This window comes from Schistocerca americana, chromosome 3 (assembly GCF_021461395.2).
Source record: "Schistocerca americana isolate TAMUIC-IGC-003095 chromosome 3, iqSchAmer2.1, whole genome shotgun sequence".
NCBI classification, from domain to species: Eukaryota; Metazoa; Arthropoda; class Insecta; order Orthoptera; family Acrididae; genus Schistocerca; species Schistocerca americana.
Genome location: NC_060121.1, coordinates 398,394,648 through 398,418,667, shown reverse-complemented (window position 1 = coordinate 398,418,667; position 24,020 = coordinate 398,394,648).

Sequence of the window (24,020 nt, the reverse complement as noted above, 5' to 3'; positions counted from 1 at the left end):
AAGTCCACTTGCTGGAGCTTTCAGTAAACTCATCTAAACACAATGAAAATTCACACAAGACATAGAGTTACCAGCTTTCAATTTATTACATTCACCTTTGCTAGTAGCAATGCTTCCCTCCCTTCAGTAGTGTCCATTTATTCACACAAACTTACTGAAGACTGATGTGCATTTCCTCGTTTTTTCCATTTCTTTGTTGTCATCTCCAAGCCGGCATACCTACACTGTCATCTACTGCAAGAGACCCAATATCATTTATGCGTAACCTTATCAATAATCTGATGACTATGCGGGTGGTGTACTGTGATACGTTTCTCTACACGTCTTGAGAAAAGGAAGTGGATTACCGATTGAAACACCCTGGGAGCTCGTGTGTTTGAAAAAAAGACGTATTGCAACTCATATATATTCGTAACGAAGGAATATTCTATAAGCAAACATGATAGTTAATGTCCCCCTGGTAGGTAAACAATAAATGCTGGACACGTTTCCTATTTTGCCTCTACACAAAGAGTAATTTGAGATGATCAAGTTAAATTTCCTACGCTGCGTAAAGTATAATATCGTCTATTGTTTCCTCGCTTGGCTATTCATGCATCCTCGGAAATAAAGCACCATAGTACAGTGTCCACGAACAATATGCGATGTGCGCAATGCGAGACAAATTACCCGGCTTTCTGCTTCTTTGATTTACACAAAAACGTTTATTGGATAATGGGGAATATTCCTAAGCTATGCTACACTTATAAAATCAGTCCAAATAAGAGTCACCAGGCTCGCTTTGACCCGACGGAGTCCAAAGTGAGTAATGAAAGCCCAACAGTTCTCTGTTTTCATAAACAATTGAAAATGTTACATACATAATTGGAGAACGAAGACCCCTTCAGATCATGCACGGCCTTCTGCTGTTTGGTAGAATTTCCATCCATAATCAACACAAACAGCCGATCATCTCTCGACTGGAGAAAGCCTCCTCCTCAAGATACCAAGAATTGGTCTTGGCGTCCCCCAATACAAAACGAGCACATAGGCGCAGCGAAGGAATACTATGTTACACGACAAGAAAAAATGTTCCGTCTCAGTTTGTAATATAAGATGTCAATAGGAGACCGGTGGATAGACAGATTTCACTGGACTAGCAACCGAGAAGTTGTTAAGGCTTGTGGTAATGATAATGAATGAGGTTGTAGAAGAACGGAAAGGAATGGTGTCTGAGCGGCATTGATTATTTTTGTTTTAGTTTATTTTTGTTTTGAGTTTTTGAATTTGGTCTTTAATAGAATAAGGTGTAAGGTGAAGGAAGGGATACACTGGCATGTCTTGAAGACTCTTATGAGAGATGCAAACCTACCAAACAAGGGAACGATCTTTTACAAATCTGCACAGACACTCGCATTCATCGCAATTGATCAAGCGAGCAGAAGTGAGGGATTGAATACCTACCGGCAGAAAACAAAACATATGGTTGTTGCTTTGGATGATTATATTTTTGGGATGGTTGAGAGTTTAAATCTCTGGTGTCAACTTTCTCTCACTATAAAGGCAAATCTCATGAAGTATAAGACAGAAAAACAGAACCCAACAGAGAATACTTTGGTTATAAAATTATTTTCCTCAGTTTTGTTAACTCGTACCACCTAATTAAATATTAAAAGACACTTGTAAGTTCAGTGGTTATAGAGATCTCGGAGACTTGGTGATTAACATTATAAGATTTTGGAATGGTAGATTCATTTGACGGCAAGGTTCTTCGAAGAATCCTTGGCCAGAATTGTGAAAAAGGAAGTGAAGGAGGAACACTGGAGGCCTTATCACTCTACATAAAAATCCACCTATTAGAAAAACAGTGGAATCAGACAGATTGACAAAGGCTGCGCGGCGAAGGTGGCACGAATGAGAGATGTTACTTGGAAAGCCAGCGATTCAAAGAGGTCAACAGAAGGTGTAATGCCACTTCCTCGGACGAGAAATAAAAATCAAAAATTAGCTCCCAATACCCCAAAGATTTCCCCCCAATTCCCAAATTCCCAGAAAAGTGAATAAGCGAACGAAGTTCCATTTATCACTATTCTTAGGAAAATAACAAGTAATTAAATCAGGAATCTAAGACTTGACAATTCAGCAATCTACGAAAGAAAGATTAAATTGCAGTAAAATTAAAATCAAAATCATAATAAATCGCAAAATTAGCATAAATTAACATTCGCAAAGTAGAACCAACGATCCCAAAGAATACTTCGTGTGAGTACTCTTTGGGAATCGTGAGTAATGACTAAGTATAATTCAGTGTATTGTCACTACGTTACGAGAGTTAGCCCAAGCAGGTCATATATTTGAATATTCGTACATGTAGGCGCGCTTAAATTGTTTTTGATAATGAATAATTGCGATGTATTATGACGCAGTAATACGATCTTCTGACTTCAAATATCACGGCATTAGAATTCGAACGGAGGACTTTTACCTACTAGAATAAAGTGAACTTTTAACTAGGTAATGGAACTAAACATTACTTAGACAGTGATTTAGGCAACGAACACTAATAGACAATTTTCATTCATAATAGCCAGTGATTTATAGGACTTCAGTGATAGATCTGAAGCATATAATTTAAATCCCCCCAACACCTGGGAAAGATTTCTTCTCAAGGCTCGGTTAGGAAGTGACTGATATTGTGTAATAAAACACCATCAAGGCTCGGTTAGGAAGTGACTGATATTGTGTAATAAAACACCCTCTCGCGCCAAGTCGTGCATTTGTGATTTAAAATTCTATCAAATTATTGACATGAAACTCCCGAGTAATAATTCCGCGCAGCGATAATATTTGACTGTAGCGCTCGGCGCTTGTGTAGAATCTTTGACTCAAATAACAAGCCCACTGTTACGATTTCTTAGATACTTGAAATTACGACCAGCTTGTAGGGAATTTGTTGTAGATGTGACTGTATTGGTTTTATCATTAATATTTTATTATTAATCAGTTGAACATCGATTGCCGGCCGAAGTGGCCGTGCGGTTAAAGGCGCTGCAGTCTGGAACCGCAAGACCGCTACGGTCGCAGGTTCGAATCCTGCCTCTGGCATGGATGTTTGTGATGTCCTTAGGTTAGTTAGGTTTAACTATTTCTAAGTAGGGGACTAATGACCTCAGCAGTTGAGTCCCATAGTGCTCAGAGCCATTTTTGAACCAAACATCGATTACGAACGATTAATTACGATTCTTGGTGAAGTAAATATCTCACGCACGTCGACATTTCGGTTCAGCACTGTTATTTTGTGTAACGTCGTCTTCGTAACTTGATAACGATCTCAAGACTCTACCGACTGTCGCCGAGTTTTAGCAAGTAAAAATCAAACCAAATCATCAAGAAGAAGAGCTTTTATAAAGGATAGACTGAGTCATGAAAAACCTATAGAAAATGGACCTTAGGAGACGGAAAGCAAGAACGTTAGATCGTGGTAACTTGAGGAAAATCGTTAATGAGACTAATGTTCAGAATTAACCGTAGAGCTACAAAAGCAGAAGAAATGAAAAGTGCGAGTAACAAATTACTTGCTGAAAAAAAAGAAAGTGGAACCATCAGCGAATAAGTATTTTCTTAACTGCAGCTATAAGTCAGGTGTAGTCAAGACGTGGGGGAGTGATCTTCTGCCAAACTCTTTGACTGCACGCTACGAAAGACAGCCAATATTGCGGTAATGACTAGCATTGCATGCTTTCTGGCAAAACAATGTCGCGCAGGTGGCGAACGCTTGTTCCTCGGGAGCCACTGCAATTGCCGGCGCCCCCGCCGCACCGAGTCGCAGCGTTCCCCTTTAAGGCAGGCTGGCCCGCGGTACACAGCACCTGTCCATAACATATGCATGCGTGCCAAGTAGCGGCGCTACGTTACGGCGGGCACCCCTCGTGGCGTGGCGAGGCGAGGCGAAGCAGACCTCTCTGTTTCCGGGCCGACCTGAGACCGCTAGCCGGCCGTCTTGGCACTCATTCCGGAATTACCCCGCGAGCTCACCATGCGCTGCGTGAAACATTCACCGCAGTTCCGTCCGGAGAGGAGGAAGGTAAACGAGAAGTAAAAGAAGCGAGAACTTCTGCTCACACAGCAACCTACATTTGCCACAACTGCGGCTCCAGGAGTATGGTCCGTGAGTGATGTCTTCTAATTAAGCTGAACTTACACTTCCGGTACCAAATTATGGTTCTTTTCTGTTTACTTCCTACGTATTTGTGGAGATGAAGTTCCGTGTAAAAAAATCAACATAGATTCCGCAAACACAGACCTTGCAAAACTCAGTTAGCTCTCGTCCACTGCACAGAATCCAGAGCTCTTCCGAGAATGGGTGCCTTGATCCCTGATCTCACGAAGGCATTTGATACATTCAGGACATTCTTGCAGATAGGACTCAATATGATTCCCCTAAAGAGATAAAATCGACAGATGCAGAGATATCTTCATGAGTACCCCAAAAAGTGTGATAGGATCAGTACTGCTAAAGTAAGTAGTGGTTAACGTCGGGAGTTCGATGAGCCTGTTCTAAAATGGTGCAGTACTCCAATAAAAAAATAAAAAAAAATTCAACCCGAGAAGACTGTATCTAACTGCAGTAAGAACTTTAGAGAATCGATGATTGTGCAAGGACAGACAGTTAACTCTGAAAGTAAATAAGTGTGAAGTGTTGCATATAGATACTCGAAGAAATTCACTACTCCTCAGTTACCACTTTTTCGACAAAGCATTTGAAGCGGTAACTACAGTACAAAACCTAGGATTGACCATTATCAGCGGCAAAAGAAAAATTCTAGGAGAGTCAGATGCCAGACTACAATTTGTTAGAAAAAAGGAAATGTCATTCAGTCACGAAACAGTTTACTTACAAAACACGCTTCGACGGACTCGTAAGTTTTATTCATCGGCCTACGACAGTTACCCTGCTGGATTAATAGAAGAGACAGAGATGATACAAAAAACAGCGGCGCCTTTCGACGCGGGATCATTTAGTTAGCCCGAGAGTTTAGCGATATGCTCTAGAAACACAGAGCAGACGCCGCATATTCCGATAGGATCTGTATGTTGGTGGCGGTGAATGAGGTTTTCTTATTTTAATACATTGTTTTTACAAGTGTGTGGCATTCTTATAATTTATGTACGGCACTGTTAGTTGCGGAAAGATGCTAGTCGCAGTTCTTGATTATATTCTACCTATCGTAACTTTAAAAATTATTTATGCGTGAGACAGGCTTGTTTTATTTGCAACTTTACTGAACTAATGTTAAGTGACTTTCATTGACAGCCTTTGTGCAGCAACAACAACGGACCATCGTCAAGTTTGCAAGATCAGGGAATCATCCTTTATATTGATATATTTACAGGCATCTGCCCTATAATTTGACGCTCAGTAACGTCGTTCTATGACGTTTCTGGATACGGGTCCCTGTGTAAAACTTGATCTACTAAGTTCCCTCTACAACCTCTAGAAGTGTGTATCATGAACTGCGAAACATCCTGTATATAGGCTAATTTCAGTAATTACTAAGCAGGTCCGTCAACATCAGTAATTTCATAAATTGCTTTCCCAAAGTGTTTCCTTAGTGTGTGCGTTTAATCGTGTTATGGGCCAAAATTTTTTGTCTTATTACATGCGTGTTACTGTTGAGAAATGACATCCGTATCTCTACATGGCGTTATTTACTGTTATAATAACCAGCTGATCAGAATTTATTTTGTCCAGACAGGTCTGGCGACCATAGTTCCAGATTATCAGTTTTTGGTAGTAATCTCCACAAATAATTATATTCATTAAATCTTTTAGGAACGTCTTTTAGTGCAGAGAAAGGGTACTGGGATTTTGACACGAAGCTCCTCATGACTGTGCGGTTTACTGGGAAACTAGTTCTGGTACACGCCTACGTGAGGTTGTCTAGGAGTGGAGGACTACGCCCAATTAAGGGTTGAACATCATACGTGGCCAGTATTACATTTATGAACAACCCAAGGATCAGTCAAACCAATTACAAAAAATTGACTTGTAAGCTTTCAACAAATAATTAAAAAAACACTTTAAGAATAACAATAATAAGTCTCAAGTCAAAGGTGATTAAATTTCATAAATGTACACATCCCCGAACATGTGCTGCAATGTTTACTTTGCATTCATTAAGACTTTAATGCACTGTTACACTTACCACTGTTAGCAACATAAGAAAACTAAAATGTTGTTAATGGTTGTGGAAATATTTGTGTTCAAAAACAAGAAATGAGCTTTGCATTTAACTATTACAGTTATGGGAGCAATCACAGAAGCAAGGAAATTTGTTGCATTTCCATAAGAATCAATCACTTATCACCAGATATCAGTGCCTATAATGAGATACCATGTAATTATTCGGACACAGATCTTTTTGGTACAGGCTTATGTGATAGAGGAACGATGAAAAAAATTGATACAGTACCCTATGCTTCAAAACGACAGCTACAACAAGAAGAATTCGAGTCACAAACTAATTAGGAATTCACCCTATAGCTTTTTCCCCACAGGGTGCTTACTGATTGACAATTGCTTGGTATCAATGAATGTTCCACAACACTACTGACCAATGGAATGAAAACTTACTAAAACAGTAACCTTAAAATTTACATTCAGTTCCCCTAAAAGACACACAAATATTTCAAAGATATACAATTTAAAAAAAACGCAAGGCAGATACAATGCTGTGGCAAGAAACAACTTTGGCCAGTGCGAGTACTGTTGATCAGGAGGCAGCGCAACCCTCAGAATCAACCGGCTCCACCCAGGTAGTTACTCTGCGTAAATCGGATATACACACCTCCGGGATAATAGAGACAGTTCTGCGTATGGCGGTAGTAACTGCTAGCGTTACCTATCAACAAAAAGTACCTTTAAGATCAACAAATAATCGAATCATAAATGACGTTTAACCCATCACTCATAGAACTAAACACAATAAGGCTACGAGCCTAATTGCACACCAACATAGCAACAAGGTTTTAGAAACAAAATCCTCCATTGTTAATAGCAAAAATCCATTAAGCCCTTATTACTGTACACAAATCTAAATCTCAACAAGGAGACAAGGAGATAAACACAGCAACCGCAATTCAGTTTCAAAGCAATGCCCAATGGCCTAACGGTACCATGGGGCCGCCACGAGGAGCAGAAAATCAACAAGAATTGAATGAGTTCAGATGGCTGGCAAACAAAGTTCGGTTATATTAGCAGATATCAATTTGCACGAATCGTTTTTTCTTACAAGCAAGCAGCAAAGCCACTCACGCAATAAATGTGGCAACTAAAACCAAAGTCCACAAAGTTCTCATACATAAGAAGGTAAAAGCATAGTATGTTTCAGTTACAGAAAATCAAAAATTCACGATGGTGTAATGAGCAGTTGATACAAACACGTGCAGACCTCTTGAACTCGCACTCAACATACCCACAACCAAAGCTTAAGCAAGCAGGAAGAATGAACGGTATTTTTATACACTGAAGCGCCAAAGAAACTAGTATAGGCATGCGTATTGAAGTACAGAGATATGTAAACAGGCAGAATACGGTGCTGCGGTCGGCAACGCCTGTATAAGATAAGAGTCTGGCGCAGTGGTTGGATTGGTTACTGTTGCTACAACGGCAGGTTATCACGATTTGAGTGAGTTTGAACGTGGTGTTATAGTCGGCGCACGAGCGATGGGACACAACACCTCCGAGACAGCGATGAAGTGGGATTTTTTCCCGTAGGACCATTTCACTAATGTACAGCGAATATCAGGAATCCAGTAAAACATCAAATCTCTGACATCGCTGAGGCCGCAGAAATATCATGCAAGAAGGCGACCAAAGACGACTGAACCACGCGGCTGCTACGGTCGCAGGTTCGAATCCTGCCTCGGGCATGGATGTGTGTGATGTTCTTATGTTAGTTAAGTTTAAGTAGTTCTAAGTCTAGGGGACTGATGACCTCAGGTGTAAAGTCCCGTAGTGCTTAGAGCCATGTGAATCTGAAAGGCGATTGAAGAGAATCGTGACAGGAGTGCAACCGTTCCGCAAATTGCCACAGATTTCAATGCTGGCCCACAAGAGTCAGCGTACGAACTATTCAACGAAACGTCGTCGACATAGTCTATCGGAGCCGAAGGCTCACTCGTGTACCCTTGATGACTGCAGGACACAAAGCTTTACACCTTGCCTGAGCCCGTCAAATCGACATTTGACTGTTGATGACTGGAAACATGTTGCCTTGTCGGACGAGTGTCGTTTCAATTTGTATTTAGCGGATAGACTTGTACAGATAGGGTGACAACCTCACCAATCCATGGAGCCTGCATGTCGGCGGGGAACTGTTCAAGCTGAGGAGGCTTTGTAATGGTGTGGGGCGAGTGCAGTCTAGATTCGTCTAGATACGACTCTTGATAGGTGACACGTACGTAAGCATCCTGCCTGACCACCTGCACCCTTTCATGTCCATTGTGCATTGCGACGAACGTGGACAATTCGAGCAGGACAATGCGATACCCCACACGTCCAGAATTGCTACTCAGTGACTCCAGGAACACACTTCTGAGTTTAAACACTTCCGCTGGACTCCGAAGACATGAACATTATTGAGCATATCCGGGATACCTTGCAACGTGCTATTCAGAAGAGATCTCCACCCCCTCGTACTCTTACGGATTTATGGACAGCTCTGCAGGAATCATGGTGTGAATTCCCTCAAAAAAACATGTGTGAAATCTTATGGGACTTAGCTGCTAAGGTCATCAGTCCCTAAGCTTACACACTGCTTAACCTAAATTATCCTAAGGACAAATACACACACCCATGCCCGAGGGAGGACTCGAAACTCCGCCGGGACCAGCCGCACAGTCCATGACTGCAGCGCCTAAGACCGCTCGGCTAACGCCGCGCGGCTGAATTCCCTCCAGCACTACTTCAGACATTAGTCGAGCCCATGACACTTCCTGTTGCGGAACTTCTGCGTGCTCGCGGGAGCCGTAAACGATATTAAGCAGGCGTACCAGTGTCTTTGGCTCTTCAGTGTGGTTCTAATAGCCGTGAAGACGGGTAAGGCGCATAGGAAGATGGCGGTGCACTGGAAATCTCAATAGAAAGGAACATTTTGCGAAATTCACGCTGTCTCCAAATTCACTGAACAGAAGTAAGGTACCTCACCATAGTTGTAGGTCGGCACGCTTTCCTCTTAACCAAGACGCGGCAACCAGGGATATCCGCTGTAGGAATAGCTTCGCCCCCTACTGCCATCCGGAGACGCCAGGACGAAAAATGTTTTTGGACACTTCGCCCCAAGCGGAATACCAAAGAGCAGTTGTCCGAAAAAGAACGGGTCAAATGGCAAGATATAGGGCATGAAGAGCCCTTCCTTTTCCGCCTCCTGCCACCGTCAGACTCACTCCTCACACTGCAACGCGCTTACGTCAAAACGACACGCCCTCCGCGAGTGGCAAAGATGGTATGCGGAAGACATATCGCGACCTATCATCACGATATGCCTCAAATTCCTTGTTTCAGTGAATTAATATGCGTTCAAGTGAGTTACTGATTGGGGTATAGAGTACGTTAGAAGATCTGTAGAACTATTTCAACAAACAGGTAACGTAGATGATGGTGTGATGCCTGTTACAGTGGTCCCAATAAGATGATGGTTAATTAAAACTGTGTGGCGTACCAAGTGCACAGTGGCACTAACAGAGTAACTGGTAACTGGCGCTAAGGTTCAACTCTTCGTTCCACTCCCGCAATCCTTCACCCCCCCCCTCCCTCCCCAAACCTTCCAAGAACTCCCCATTCTCAACACTAATTCAAGAAGTTGTGGTAGTCTTTGGCTCCGTGCTGTGGCGCCCCTGTCTCGATCCTTCCCGGAGAGATGATCTGTGACTTCGTTTCCGTCATTCAGATTTGTTTGAGCACACTGGAAGCGTCGGCACTATCTTACCATTGTGTTACATGACAGGGCATTGTCAAAATACACTTCCACCAGCTCAGTGTGGATCGTTACAACGTTGTTCCACATCAAAAGCAGTAAACGAATTACCGCTCGATACTAGGTTTTGTTAATGTGCTGCGCCATTTTGTCTAGCCTCCTCTACTGGGGTGGTAAGGCATTGTCGCGTCGAGGTCTCATCATGTAACGGGACTGCAGGCATGTATCTACAACTCACCAAAAACTGGACCAGGTAACTTTTTTTTTTTTTACAGTGATATCTAAGGCTTCGTGTCTACCGTTCGTAAGGAGAGACCGCGGCGGGTGGGATTCGACCGTGGCGCCGCAGACACGCTGCCAGACGAGCCCCGGGTCGGGGGCGGCGCGCTCCTTCGTAGCCGGCGGATTCGGCGCGATCGATAGGCCGGGGGCGGCAGGTGCGGTGCCGCTATTTCAGGTGGCCAAGGACAGTGGCCACACCGCCGATAGTGCGGGGCGCCCACTGTGGTGTGAAAGCGGCCACCTATGGGGTGACGTGTCTCGACGCACGGCGGGCTCTTTAGGGAGACCAGAGCGGTGGACTGCCGCTCCTCTTCAGCTGCGACTGTAACTCCGATTCGTGTCCATACCTTTGGTACTTCCTCAAATTTACGTAATTTCTCTTCATATACAACAGTACGAGTAGGTCTGCTGCGAGTCAAAAGCATTCCTTAGAGAGTGAGGGATCGTCATAAAGCTAAGATTAATCAACATTTACGAAAAGACCAATTTAGATTTAGGAAAGGAAAAGGAAACATGGAAAATTCAATGGTTCTCAGAAATATGATTTGAGATGAAAAGGAAAATCTGTGCCAGATTCATCCACGTAGAGAAAGCTTCTAAATGAGAAATTCAATATACTGTTCGGGAAGATGAAGAAAATTGTAATACATGCAGAGGGGAAAGACTGATTCTCAGTATATACCAAAAGCCAGAGTAAAAAAACAGAGATCAATGACAAGAAGAAATAGAATAGGATGTAATGATTTGTTTAACAAGACTGTAATCTCTTTCCATGATTGTTGTTGTTGTGGTCTTCAGCCTAAACATTGGTCTGATACAGCTCTGCATGGTACTCTATCCGGTGTAAGCCTCTTCATCCCTGAGTAACCACTAAACCTACATCCCCCTGAATCAGCTTACCGTATTCATCTCTCGGTCTTTTTCTACGATTTTTACCCCCAACGCTCCGCTCCAGTATTAAATGGATGACACTTGATGTCTGTGTCATACCAACTGATCCCTTCTTTTAGTCAGGTTGTATCACAAAATTCTCTTCTCCCCAATTCTATTCAGTACCTCCTCACTAGTTACGTTATATACCTAGCTAAACTTCAGCATTCTTCTTTAGCAGCAAATTTCGAAAGATTCAATTCTCTTCTTGCCTAAACTATTTATCGTCCATGTTTCACTTCCATACGTGGCTACACCCCATACAAATACTTTCCGAAAGGACCTCATACACTTAAATTTGTACTCGATTTCAACAATTTACTATTCTGCACAAACGCTTTTCTTGCCATTACCAATCTAATTTTTATACCCTTCCTACTTCGATCGTCATCAGTTATTTTGCTTCCCAAATACCAAAACCCATTTATTACAGGGGACTAATGACCTCAGCAGTTGAGTCCCATAGTGCTCAGAGCCATTTTAGCCCATTTATTACTATAAGTGCCTCATTTCCTAATCTAATTCCCTCAGGGTCACCTGATTTAATTCGACTACATTCCATTATCCTCGTTCTGCTTTTGTTGATGTTCATCTGATATCCTCCTATCATCATACTGTCCATTCCGTTCATCTGCTCCTCCTAGTCCTTTGCTGTCTCTGACAGAATTACAATGTCATCAGCAAACCTAAAAGTTTTTATTTCTTCTCCGTGGACTTTAATTATCCTATAGTTATTATTCCATAGTTATTCATTACTCCATAGTTATTTAATTTATTTATAGAAAGAGTAGCACAAATAATGAAAAGCGGCACCAACGCGGTCGAAATGAATAGTGAAGAAACATATCGTATTCCACTTGCTGATGATATAGTAGTCGTAGCTAATTCTGAAAAGAACCTGAATTATACTATAATGATTCATTCATTCCAAACTCTATATTTTAAGCCGTATTACATACACAGATACCATTGGCGCATGAATAGAGTCGTAAACTCACCACGTTAGTATTTTGCACTCTACAAATTTCCTATGATTGCCCGTCTGGTCACGTGGTACACGTCCCAGCTACAGACAAGTTCGATCCGTATCGCATGCAGCAATGGTCATCACAGCAGTATTTATGCGTTCTTTGTGCTGTTGCAGTGTTCTTCGCAGTAATGGTAAGTAAACACGGTCTCAAGGTTTACAACAAATAATATCCGTCCCAGATGGAATATTACGATCTCTGTAGAAAAACAGTAGATGCGTTAAGGTTTATCTTGTTTTGACATATTCTAATATTTTTGCGTTTTTTGCGTTGAACAGAGTTTGGGTGGATGGGAGAACGTCTGTTCATTAATTAATAATAACCGTTCAAATGAGGAAATCGGTGTACACAATTATTATTGTCTTGCCGCACATTTTACTGTAGAGAAGACGAGGGAGTTTAGACGTTCTTCGATGTTGTAACAGGAGGTAACCGAAATCGGATTAATTTCTGGCTGGCTTGGACTGTGTGAAAATGCCCATTTGCGCAGTACGTTAAATTTAAGCTAGTATGATTCTCACCCATCTCAAGAGCTTGCATTCTATAACATTCAGATTTCTCGGTCAAAACATAAAAGGAATTATTGTTTTCTCCAGGTCAGCTCATCAGAGAAGCCCTCTGCCTCGTGCATTCCGATCTAGAACGAGACAGGTATTCTTTTTCTAGACCGTAAAACTAACCATAATCAGGAAGCATGGGATTAGGATATAACCCGTTCCTACCTCTCTCGCTAATGCAAATTCCTTTTGTGTGCTGCTACTAACTATTCCAACGAGAACCATTCTCAAGTTGCGAGCGCAGCTGATTTTTCAAAATTATTAAATTATTTTCCTCTCAATAAGCGGGAATAACTTTTCTATCCACGTCAGTAAATGCAGGTCAAACAGAAGGAGATTTTACAGATCTTTAATGTACCCCTAAAGGATAAACCACAAGGCGACATGCAGGGGCCAAGGGAATAGAGCCACATCATCTTCACCAATACTCCCAATCCAACTATGTGGAGATTCGTATTTTACGTGGCGAAGAACATCGACGCTCTAATGAGGGGTGCCTCCTCTTGTTGGAAGATGAAATTCTCTGACTCAGCAATCAGCTACGGAATCAACCGCAACTGCAACTTATCAAGGTAAGAAGAACCAGACATAGTCTTCTCACTGAAGAAAAACGACTCATACAGATTCACCTGGGATATTGCACAGAAAACATAAACTATCGGCGAATCTTGTTCTTCAGGCACAGTTTCATGACGTTGTTCAATGTCCCACGCATATCGTAGCGATTAACCTTTTCAGATAAATGTAAGAATGCTTTGTTGTTGAATATCGGGTTTGAACCCAATGTTCATCTTCAAGTTCTTCCTGCATTATGATGAAAAATCGGCCATGGCTCCTAATCTTCCAATTTTAATTGTTGCAGTACAGATCGAAACGTAACCGACGTCGCAAAACGTTTCACACAGTTTGCCTTGGTATACCATGTCTGTCTTTTTTATTTTATTTTTTTACTATGCACAAAACTTTCCCTTACACTCTCCACGGTTGTATCTGGTACACTTTACTAACCGATAGTTTTCTGTTTCTAGACAACCAGTGTCCATAAATTTTCGATATGAATGTACAGTGTTCTATTCACAGTTCGAGTCTCGGTCGGGCACACAGTTTTAATCTGCCAGGAAGTTTCATATCAGCGCACACTCCGCTGCAGAGTGAAAATCTCATTCTGGAAACATCCCCCAGGCTGTGGCTAAGCCATGTCTCCGCAATATCCTTTCTTTCAGGAGTGCTAGTTCTGCAAGGTTCGCAGGAGAGCTTCTGTAAAGTTTGGAAGGTAGGAGACGAGGTACTGGCAGAAGTAAAGCTGTGAGTACCGGACGTGAGTCGTGCTTCGGTAGCTCTGATGGTAGAGCACTTGCCCGCGAAAGGCAAAGGTCCCGAGTTCGAGTCTCGGTCGGGCACACAGTTTTAATCTGCCAGGAAGTTTCATGACTAACATGATTTTGACAGATAAATCGAAGAGGCAAGCAAGGAAACAAACCTCAAGATAGAAAATAAAATACTAGTAGAAGCAAATATATTTTTCTACTAGGAAAGTAAGACAACAGAGGAAAACAAATTGATAATGGATGTTAGAAGAAGAGCTGCTATGGGTAATCAAGACTTCAGAAATAAGACTAATTTATTAAAAAATAACCACCTTCTTACAGAAAAAAGAAAGATAATCAACAAGATTTTTGTTTTGAGCATTTTAAACAATTCCTTTGAAGGGAGGACCTTGCTGTAACGGGAGTGTTTTATCGGAAAATTGAAAATTATAGAAACAAATATTTGCTGAAATATAATTGCATAAAAATAATAGTTTTTCATTATTGTTAAATTGCTACCAGTTGATCTGATTCATGCCATTAAGTTGCGCAAGATCCCTAGGAAAACTGAGCACGCCTTTTCACCGTTTTTTGGCCCTTACTAACAATATTTTCAGGCACAGCTCATCAGAATATTGGGTAAAACCACTTAACACAGAACACAGCGCAACCAGACTGTCGAGTGTTAAGGCTGAAATTATTTGACACGGTACTTGCATTAAGTCCTTTATCTGATTCTGCGATGATGGGTTTACCTGAAAGGCGTGAATCAAGTTCCCAGTACTATCAGTTGCTTCTGGTTACAGTTTTCAAGGACCTTTCCACCCTTTTTGTTTACAAAGAATTGCTATTTACAGCAATGCTAATAAATAACGTTAGATATCTTAATGATTTTAAATCATTTCAGTTCTTTTAATCTCAATGATTCATTAAGTTACACATTTGGGTACTGACATTTTATACTGTCAAACAGTACACGTTTTAATTCAAAATGTGTCCTGAATGAGACTTTGCTGTGGTTGTTACACGTAATTTCTCCTGATAACGCCTGCAACACAGACTCACTCTTGGGGTCTGTGGGATCTTAAATATGTTTATAGTATTAAAGGAATGCTTGGACGGCGAAAACAATAACGGAAGAGGGAGAGTAGAATGTCTTCCTCTTCTTTTCCTTCTTCTACGCTTTAAGGCTTAGGCAGTATGCTTGATCCGCCTTCACGTAATTAACTTCCATCTCTTTCTTGGCCGCCCTGTGTCTCTTCTTCGTCAGGGCCTATATTTGTCTATAGCGACTGGAATTCTGTCTTCCTTCAGTCGCTTGAGATGTTTTATTCAAAATGGTTCAAATGGCTCTGAGCACTATGGGACTTAACTTCTGAGGTCATCAGTCCCCTAGAACTAAGAACTACTTAAACCTAACTAACCTAAGGACATCACACACATCCACGCCCGAGGCAGGTCGCGCGGTTCCAGCCTGAAGCGCCTAGAACCGCTCGGCCACATCGGCCGGCGTGATGTTTTGTCTCAGTTCTTTCTCGTATTCTTCAGTCTTCTCAATTAAATTATATTTTCCAGTTCTGCCTGGATTTCATCTTTTTGTATGTAATCCCTTCATAAGCAACCTTTGACAGTTCTTAAAATTGGCATTTCTACTTTGTATATGTTATTTTTGTCTCTTTTACCTCAGTCCAGGATCCGCTACCATAAAATAGCACATTCGCTTCACTGGCATTATTTTATAGTGTTTCAATTTCGTGGCTTTGCTCACGTTATTATATAAAAATCTGTTTATGGTTCCACACAAACACGCTGAAATTTGTTTGTTTCTTTTCTATACTTTTTTATGTGTCATATCCTAAACCGCTGAAACAAAAGACTTGCTTAAGCAACTTATTTTCAAAACCAAATTTTCCGTAGTGGAACAGCATATATTTTTATTTATCTGCATACTAAACTCTCTGTCCGAAAAGGCCTCAGAAGTCCCAATACTACCGAGGGACCGCCGTATCGCTTCCAGACGATAGGCGCCAATGGATGCGGATGCGGAGGGAAATACGATCAGTACACGACTACCGTGGCCGCTGTGAACTTTCGTGACCGGAGTCGCTACTTCTCAGTCAAGTACCTCCTCAATTAGCGCTAGTGAGACCCGAACGGTCACTTATCCAGGTGCTAGCCGAGCCCGGCAGTGATTAACTTCGGTGATCTGACGGGAACCAGTGTCACCACTTGGCAAGACCACTGGCATATCTGCATCCAGCCTAGTATTCAAATGTAGTTCCTTGTCTTCTGCATACCTTGACGGACTTCCTTATTGTAATTTCTATGAGTGTATGAGTGTGATATACAGAATAACTTACTAAATACCTCTGGTGTATAGGTTATGCTTTGTTGAAGAACTTTTCGCTGGTGGCTTGCATCGAGACACTCAGGAGACTGACGATTCAAGAGCAAATACACTACTGGCCATTAAAATTGCTACACAACGAAGACGACGTGCTACAGACGCGAAATTTAACCGACAGGAAGAAGATGCTGGGATATGCAAATGATTACCTTTTCAGAGCATTAACACAAGGTTGGCGCCGGTGGCGACACCTACAACGTGTTGACATGAGAAAAGTTTCCAACCGATTTCTCATACACAAACAGCAGTTGACCGTCGTCGCCTGGTGAAACGATGTTGGGATGCCTCGTGTAAGGATGAGAAGTGCGTACCATCACGTTTCCGACTTTCATAAAGATTGGAATGAAGCCTATCACGATTGCGATTTATCGTATCGCGAGATTGCAGCTCGCTTTGGTCGAAATCCAATGACTGTTAGCAGAATACGGAATCGGTGGGTTCCGGAAGGTAATACGGAACGCCGTGCTGGATCCCAACGGCCTCGTATCACTAGCAGTCGTGATGACAGGCATTTTATCCGCACGACTGTAACGGATCGTGCAGCCACGTCACGATCCCTGAGTCAACAGATGGGGACGTTTGCAAGACAACAACCATCTGCACGAATAGTTCGACGACGTTTGCAGCAGTATGGACTATCAGCTCGGAGTCCATGCTTGCGGTTACCATTGGCGCTGCATCACAGACAGGAGCGCCTGCGATGGTGTACTCAACGACGAACCTGGGTGCGCAAATGGCAAAACGTCATTTTTTCGGATGAATGCAGGTTCTGTTTACAGCATCATGATGGTCGCATCCGTGTTTGGCGACATCGCGGTGAACGCACATTGGAAGCGTGTATTCGTCATCGCCATACTGGCGTATCACCCGGCGTGATGGTATTGGGTGCCATGGGTTACACGTCTCGGTCACCTCTTGTTCGCATTGAGGGCACTTTGAACTGTGGACGTTACATTTCAGATGTGTTACGACCCGTGGCTCTACCCTTCATTCGATCCCAGCGAAAGCCTACATTTCAGGAGTATAATGCACGACCGCATGTTGCAGGTCCTGTACGGGCCTTTCTGGATAAATAAAATGTTCGGCTGCTGCCCTGGCCAGCACATTCGCCAGATCTCTCACCAACTGAAAACGTCTGGTCAATGGCGGCCGAGCAACTGGCTCGTCACAATACACCACTCACTACTCTTGATGAACTGTGGTATCGTATTGAAGCTGCATGGGCAGCTGTACCTGTACACGCCATCCAAGCTGTGTTTGACTCAATGCCCAACCGTATCAAGGGCGTTATTACGGCCAGAGGTGGTTGTTCTGGGTACTGATTTCTCAGGATCTATGCACCCAAATTGCGTGAAAATGTAATCTCACGTCAGTTCTAGTATAATATATTTGCCCAATGAATACCCGTTTATCATCTGCATTTCTTCTTGGTGTAGCAATTTTAATGGGCAGTAGTGTAATAAGCTTGTAATTTCAACATCGCATTTGAGTGGAACCGTTTACTGGTTAGCCATTTCGCTCCCGTTATACGTCAGCTGTGCGGCCACGTTTTGGGAGGACGTAGCCCGACCGGCGGTGTCGTGCGGCTGACGTTACTCACCGGCCAGTCCGTCTCGCTCGAGGAAGCGTCGGCGGCGCCGTTAATATCCGACGCGGCGGCAATAGGCGCGCCGCCCGCGATATTCTCCGCCGATAACTGCGGTGGCGCTGAATATTCATGTGGCATCTCGCGAATGTTCGCCGAATTGCCGCGAAGATTAGGCAGGTTCCTCCGCCCACAGCAGCGTTAGCAGCCGCCACTGCCGCGGCGAACACCGGCCTCCTTGTTAAGTGCCGCCTTCTCCGGGATGAAATATGGCGACCGCGATCAGTCTTAGAACGCTGTTCTACATGCTCTGAGATTCCAGCCGAACAAAAACCAGAAAATGGCTGATGTGGTGGTCTCGGGTCCGTTCAGGTTTTATGCGGCTCTCCTCGTTAGTCTATACTGCCCAAGCCCCTTCATATCTTTGAAGCTACTGTAGTACCAGTAGTCTCTACTTTGTTTTACTGCCTGTTTTTCTGCAGTCATACGAGCTGGTACACACTCCTGTAAGGAAAAATACTGACTCGCAAATCTGGTACCATTGTTAAGAAACAAGGAACAACGCTAGCTTACCGTATCAATAACAGTACAAAAATGTCGAAAGAAAAAGGATGACAGAGACAAATATAAAAAATCTGCCACTTGCTGCCTTCAGTCTAACAGCTGTAATACATTGTTCTTAGGAGAGACAAGAAGCACATTTGAAGTAATCTACGAAGAACAAAAAAGAGCATATGGCGCCAGGAAACACCACACTACCGTAACAGAAACAGATGTAAAAACAGTCAGACTCATTAACAAAAACATCTCCTGCTACAGAACATCCAAATTCAGGAAGCAGTCAGATAAATTATCAAACGAATATTAGCAACCAAACATTATTTAAACTAATGAAACATGTCGTAGATAAATAACAACCGCCTTAAAAACTACTAATTGTGGTCACATATACTACAGGGTTGTTCCCTCTCCCCGATGTTATTCAATGTGTATATTGAGCAAGCAGTAAAGGAAACAAAACAAAATTTCGGAGTAGGTATTAAAATCAATGGGGAAGAAATAAAAACTTTGAGGTTCGCCGATGACATTGTAATTCTGTCAGAGACAGCAAAGGACTTGGAAGAGCAGTTGAACGGAATGGACAGTGTCTTGAAAGGAGAATATAAGATGGACATCAACAAAAGCAAAACGAGGATAATGGAACGTAGTCGAATTAAATCTGGTGGTGCTGAGGGAATTATTGTAGGAAATGAGACACTTAAAGTAGTAAAGGAGTTTTGCTATTTGGGGAGCAAAATAACTGAGGATGGTCGAAGTACAGGATATAAAATGTAGACTGGCAGTGGCAAGGAAAGCGTTCTGAAGAAGAGAAATTTGTTAACATCGAGAATAGATTTAAGTGTCAGGAAGTCGTTTCTGAAAGTATTTGTATGAAGTGTAGCCATGTATGGAAGTGAAACATGGACGATAAACAGTTTGGACAACAAGAGAATAGAAGCTTTCGAAATGCGGTGCTACAGAAGAATGCTGAAGATTACATGGGTAGATCACATAACTAATGAGGTGGTATTGAATAGGATTGGGGAGATGAGGAGTTGGTGGCACAACTTGACTAGAAGAAGGGATCGGTTGGTAGGACACGTTCTGAGGCATCAAGGGTTCACCAGTTTAGTATTAGAGGGCAGCGTGGAGGGTAAAAATCGCAGAGGGAGACCAAGAGATGAATACACTAAGCAGATTCAGCAGGCTGTAGGCTGCAGTACGTACTGGGAGACGAAGAAGCTTGCACAGGATAGAGTAGCATGAAGAGCTGCATCAAACCAGTCTCAGGACTGAAGACCACAACAACAAAATACATGGCAATGTATGCATCCACCGTAGATCACCCACAGTGGTAACATAGAGGAGTAATAATTTACACTCACAAAAGCTGGGACATATTAACTCCCCTTACATACACCCATACACACACACACACACACACACACACACGGAGCAATAGAGGACGCTTCTGCTACCACCAAAACAAAACAAAGGACGCGACCGTAGCGTGATCTCAAGACAAAGTAAGCGAAATGGCGAGGTGAAAGTGGATCTACACAACGTAAAAACGTAAATATATTTCGTCCCAGTGAAAGTGTTGTGATCAAAAATTCAACACCTATGTATAGAAGAAGCTTATGAATGCTACAAGGCACAAACAAAAAGACTTGTGAGTTATGATGATAATTTAAAACTGTTTATAGCAGTAAGTTAAACAATGAGAACTGTTCACGATCCTAGCCAACGGAACTGTACGGATAACCGTTTTGTTACTGTGATCAATCATGCTTTAAAATAAATAAAAACGCGTATGGTATCAATGAGGGTTTTATTACAGTTACAAAAGACGTTATTGGCCCATATAACTCTTACACTGTAGCATCATATATTCAGACTGCTTACTATACTCTAGCATGCATGCATGTATGTCCTAAGGAATACTGTATCGTAATTTGGAATAACACAGGCACTACTCTGTATTTATCTGCCGACACCAGGCAAGGGAATTTCAGTAAAGTGTCTCCACTGTACGGGAATATAGGCAATGTTTGCACGAGCACAGGTTATAGACAATTCATTCTCATAGCATATGGGAGTTTTGATAGCGCTCGGATAGCCTAATGGTTAGGCGACCACTCGCGATAAGCGGGGAAACCGTGTTCTTATCCCGGTCCCACACACGTTTTCATTGTTGTCGTTTCACTATACAGCTGGTTGTTGTTCATATTCGTAGATGCGAAGACATTTCGTATGTATCCAGCATTGGTCTCCGTCTAACAACATTCACCTCTCGTACTTCCCTCCGTTCCCAGTTTAGCTGCTCCTGATGTTTCAGAGTGTCTCCTATCGACGAAGCCACTATCTTATTGAGTTGTACTATAAATTTCTTTACTTCATGTTTCGATTCAGTAACCCTTCATTATTGTATTTACTTAATATACTTAGTTTATCATTAGGTAACATCGACCTTACAGCCAGCAACTGTAGTAACTACAGAGTTGAAGTAAGCTGACTGTTTAAGCTGTCAGTTTGGGATAGATGAGTATACTAATCCACTCTATCCATCTCACCTTTACTATTCTTCTGTAACACAGCATGTCACGTATTTCTATTCTCTTGTTGCCTGAACTGCTCATCATCCACGTTTCTCTTCCGTACATTTCTATACCCCGCACAAATACCATCACAAGAGACTTCGTAACAAATTTAAATTCGATGCTAACAAATTCCTGTTTTTTCGGCAACTCTTTTCTTCCTATTTCCAGTCCGCATTTTATACTATCAATATTTAGGTTGTTTCAGCTGTTACATTGCTGTCCAAAGAGCAAAACACATCTTTTAATTTTAGTGTTCTATTTCATAATCTAAGTCCCTCTTCATCGCCTGTTTGGATCCGTCTACATTCCTTTATCCTGTTTTTACTTCTGTTGATATACATCGTATTACCTCCTATCAAATCCGTTACCTGTGCGGCTGGTTCCGGCGGAGATTCGAGTCCTCCTTCGGGCATGGGTTTGTGTGTTTGTCCTTAGGATAGTTTAGGTTAAGTAGTGTGTAAGCTTAGGGACTGATGACGTTAGCAGTTAAGTCCCATAAGATTTCACACACATTTGAACATTTTTGGAAGCCCTTACCCTATTTCTTTACCTCTGTCGATATACATTGCATTACTCCCTGCCACATCCGTATCCTTTAGGTTCAATTTATATTTTAATTGCTTCGCCATTTCTTCTGTCTCAGTAGATACCAAGTCTTTGAGCGATATGGAGTTCAACAGCTGCTCGTTATCGTTCGTACACAGACTTTACATACCGTTTTAGTATTATTCTCACGTGCTAGTGAATAGAAGTGAACAGTATCTGTATGTTTATCTGTTCTTAGTAAAGCTATTTATTTTTATATAATATTTTTACTTATTTTTCGATGTTCTGCGTAGAGTGATTTAATATTGTCCATAGCTACTAGTCTTATAGTTAAATCTATCCGTCTGTATTACTCTACATTTCATGAACGAAGGGAAACTACGTATTTGTCGTCACACAGTCGACTGGAACAGCGAATAATGTATCCAGAAAAAGCATTTGTTTTAGTCTATAGTCGCATTTTTCTTTCTTTGCCGCCCGCGGTGGTCTAGCAGTTCTAGGCGCTCAGTCCGGAACCGCGCGACTGCTACGGTCGCAGGTTCGAATCCTGCCTCGGGCATGGATGCGTGTGATGTCCTTAGAACTATTTAAACCTAACTAACCTAAGTTCTAGGGGACTGATGACCACAGATGTTAAGTCCCATAGTGCTCAGAGCCATTTGAACCATTTTTTTTCTTTCTTTTGCCTTCTGGCTACCCGTTTCAGAACACAGTACCATCCTCAGGCCAGCCCCTGACACACATTTGTCACCCTTGCTTCACATGTAAGTGTGTTATAAACACCACATTAAGTATCAGACCTAACAACTGCTTGCGAGGAAATGGTACATTGTACCGAAACCGATAGTCAGTAGGCAAAATAATCAAAAATGATGCTATACACTAAAACTCTTTTTCTGAACAGAAACAATTTTTCTCTGCTATTGACTTCAAAATAATTTATGGATAGTGCATTTATCTTCAGTCTGTCGATCAATATCACAAAAGTACCGGTTTCGTGCAGCGTCTCTTATCTTCAGACCATCCTCGTAATTACGGTGCAACCAGTCTTAACGGACACTACGTGTATGACAGTGTTAATGATGGAATTTACGTTAATACTGGTTAGATTCTACCTAGAGAGTTATCTGATGATGGCAGTCACTTCCCGAAACCGGAAATTTTGTGACAGTAAAATAGCGACAGACAGACTAAAAATGAGTGGGTTTTCTATTACAAACATGTCCAGTTGAGATTGTAATTTCTAAATGTTGGATTCCGCAGGATGTTAGGGCTATATGCGCAGATATTTAAATCCGTGACCGAGGGCAGTGTACTTACCAACATTAAATTAGCCGGCCGCTGTGGCCGAGCGGTTCTAGGCGCTTTAGTCTGGAACCGAGCGACCGCTACGGTCGCAGGTTCGAATCCTGCCTCGGGCATGGCTATGTGTGATGTCCTTAGGTTACTTAAGTTTAAGCAGTTCTAAGTTTTAGGGGACTGATGACCTCAGATGTTAAGTCCCATAGTGCTCAAAGCCACTTTAACCATTTGAACATTAAATCAGTATTTACTTTATTTACAGACTAATAATTACAACTATTACGAGAAGTATGTTTTCTAGATTGGTTAGTACCTCCAAGTAGATGTAGCAATAGCAAGCCGATAATGCTTATTTTTCCCTAGACAGAAGATCAGGGGTTAAGTGAGGACGCGTGGGCACATATAGTTAGCCAGTACTCACAGGTGTAGTCCACTTAGCGGTTCAAGTTACGTCTGTGTAGAAAACATTGTGTGGTATATTATTTGGCGTGACTGTGGGAAGACTTCGAAGCAGAGAAAAAACAACTAGGATACTGAAGTGGGTACAGATCAAGATACAAGTGGGTGCAGATCAAGGTACAAATGATTACAATATCTGCATTTATTAGATGTAACTCATAACTTATTTATATAATAATAAAAAAAAACGAAACCTGCATACCAGGTCCTGTAGATCAAGCGAGCGTCGAACGACGGCCGTGCCACACTCAAGCATTCCTTATCAGACGCTATAACGAGGGGCGTGTGGTCAGCACACTGCAGTCCCAGACCCCGTTGACATTCTGACCTCGGATCCGCTACTCAATTGGCATCCAGAGGCTGAGTGCGACCCCGTCCAGTCCTCAAAATCCCTACAGTACCGGGAATCAAATCTCGCGGAGGCGGAGAGATTGCGTAGCGTGATGAGGGAAACGCACAAAGTCTGCAGAGTCTGATGATGTTAATATCGGGACGATGCAATGAATGAATATATACATAAA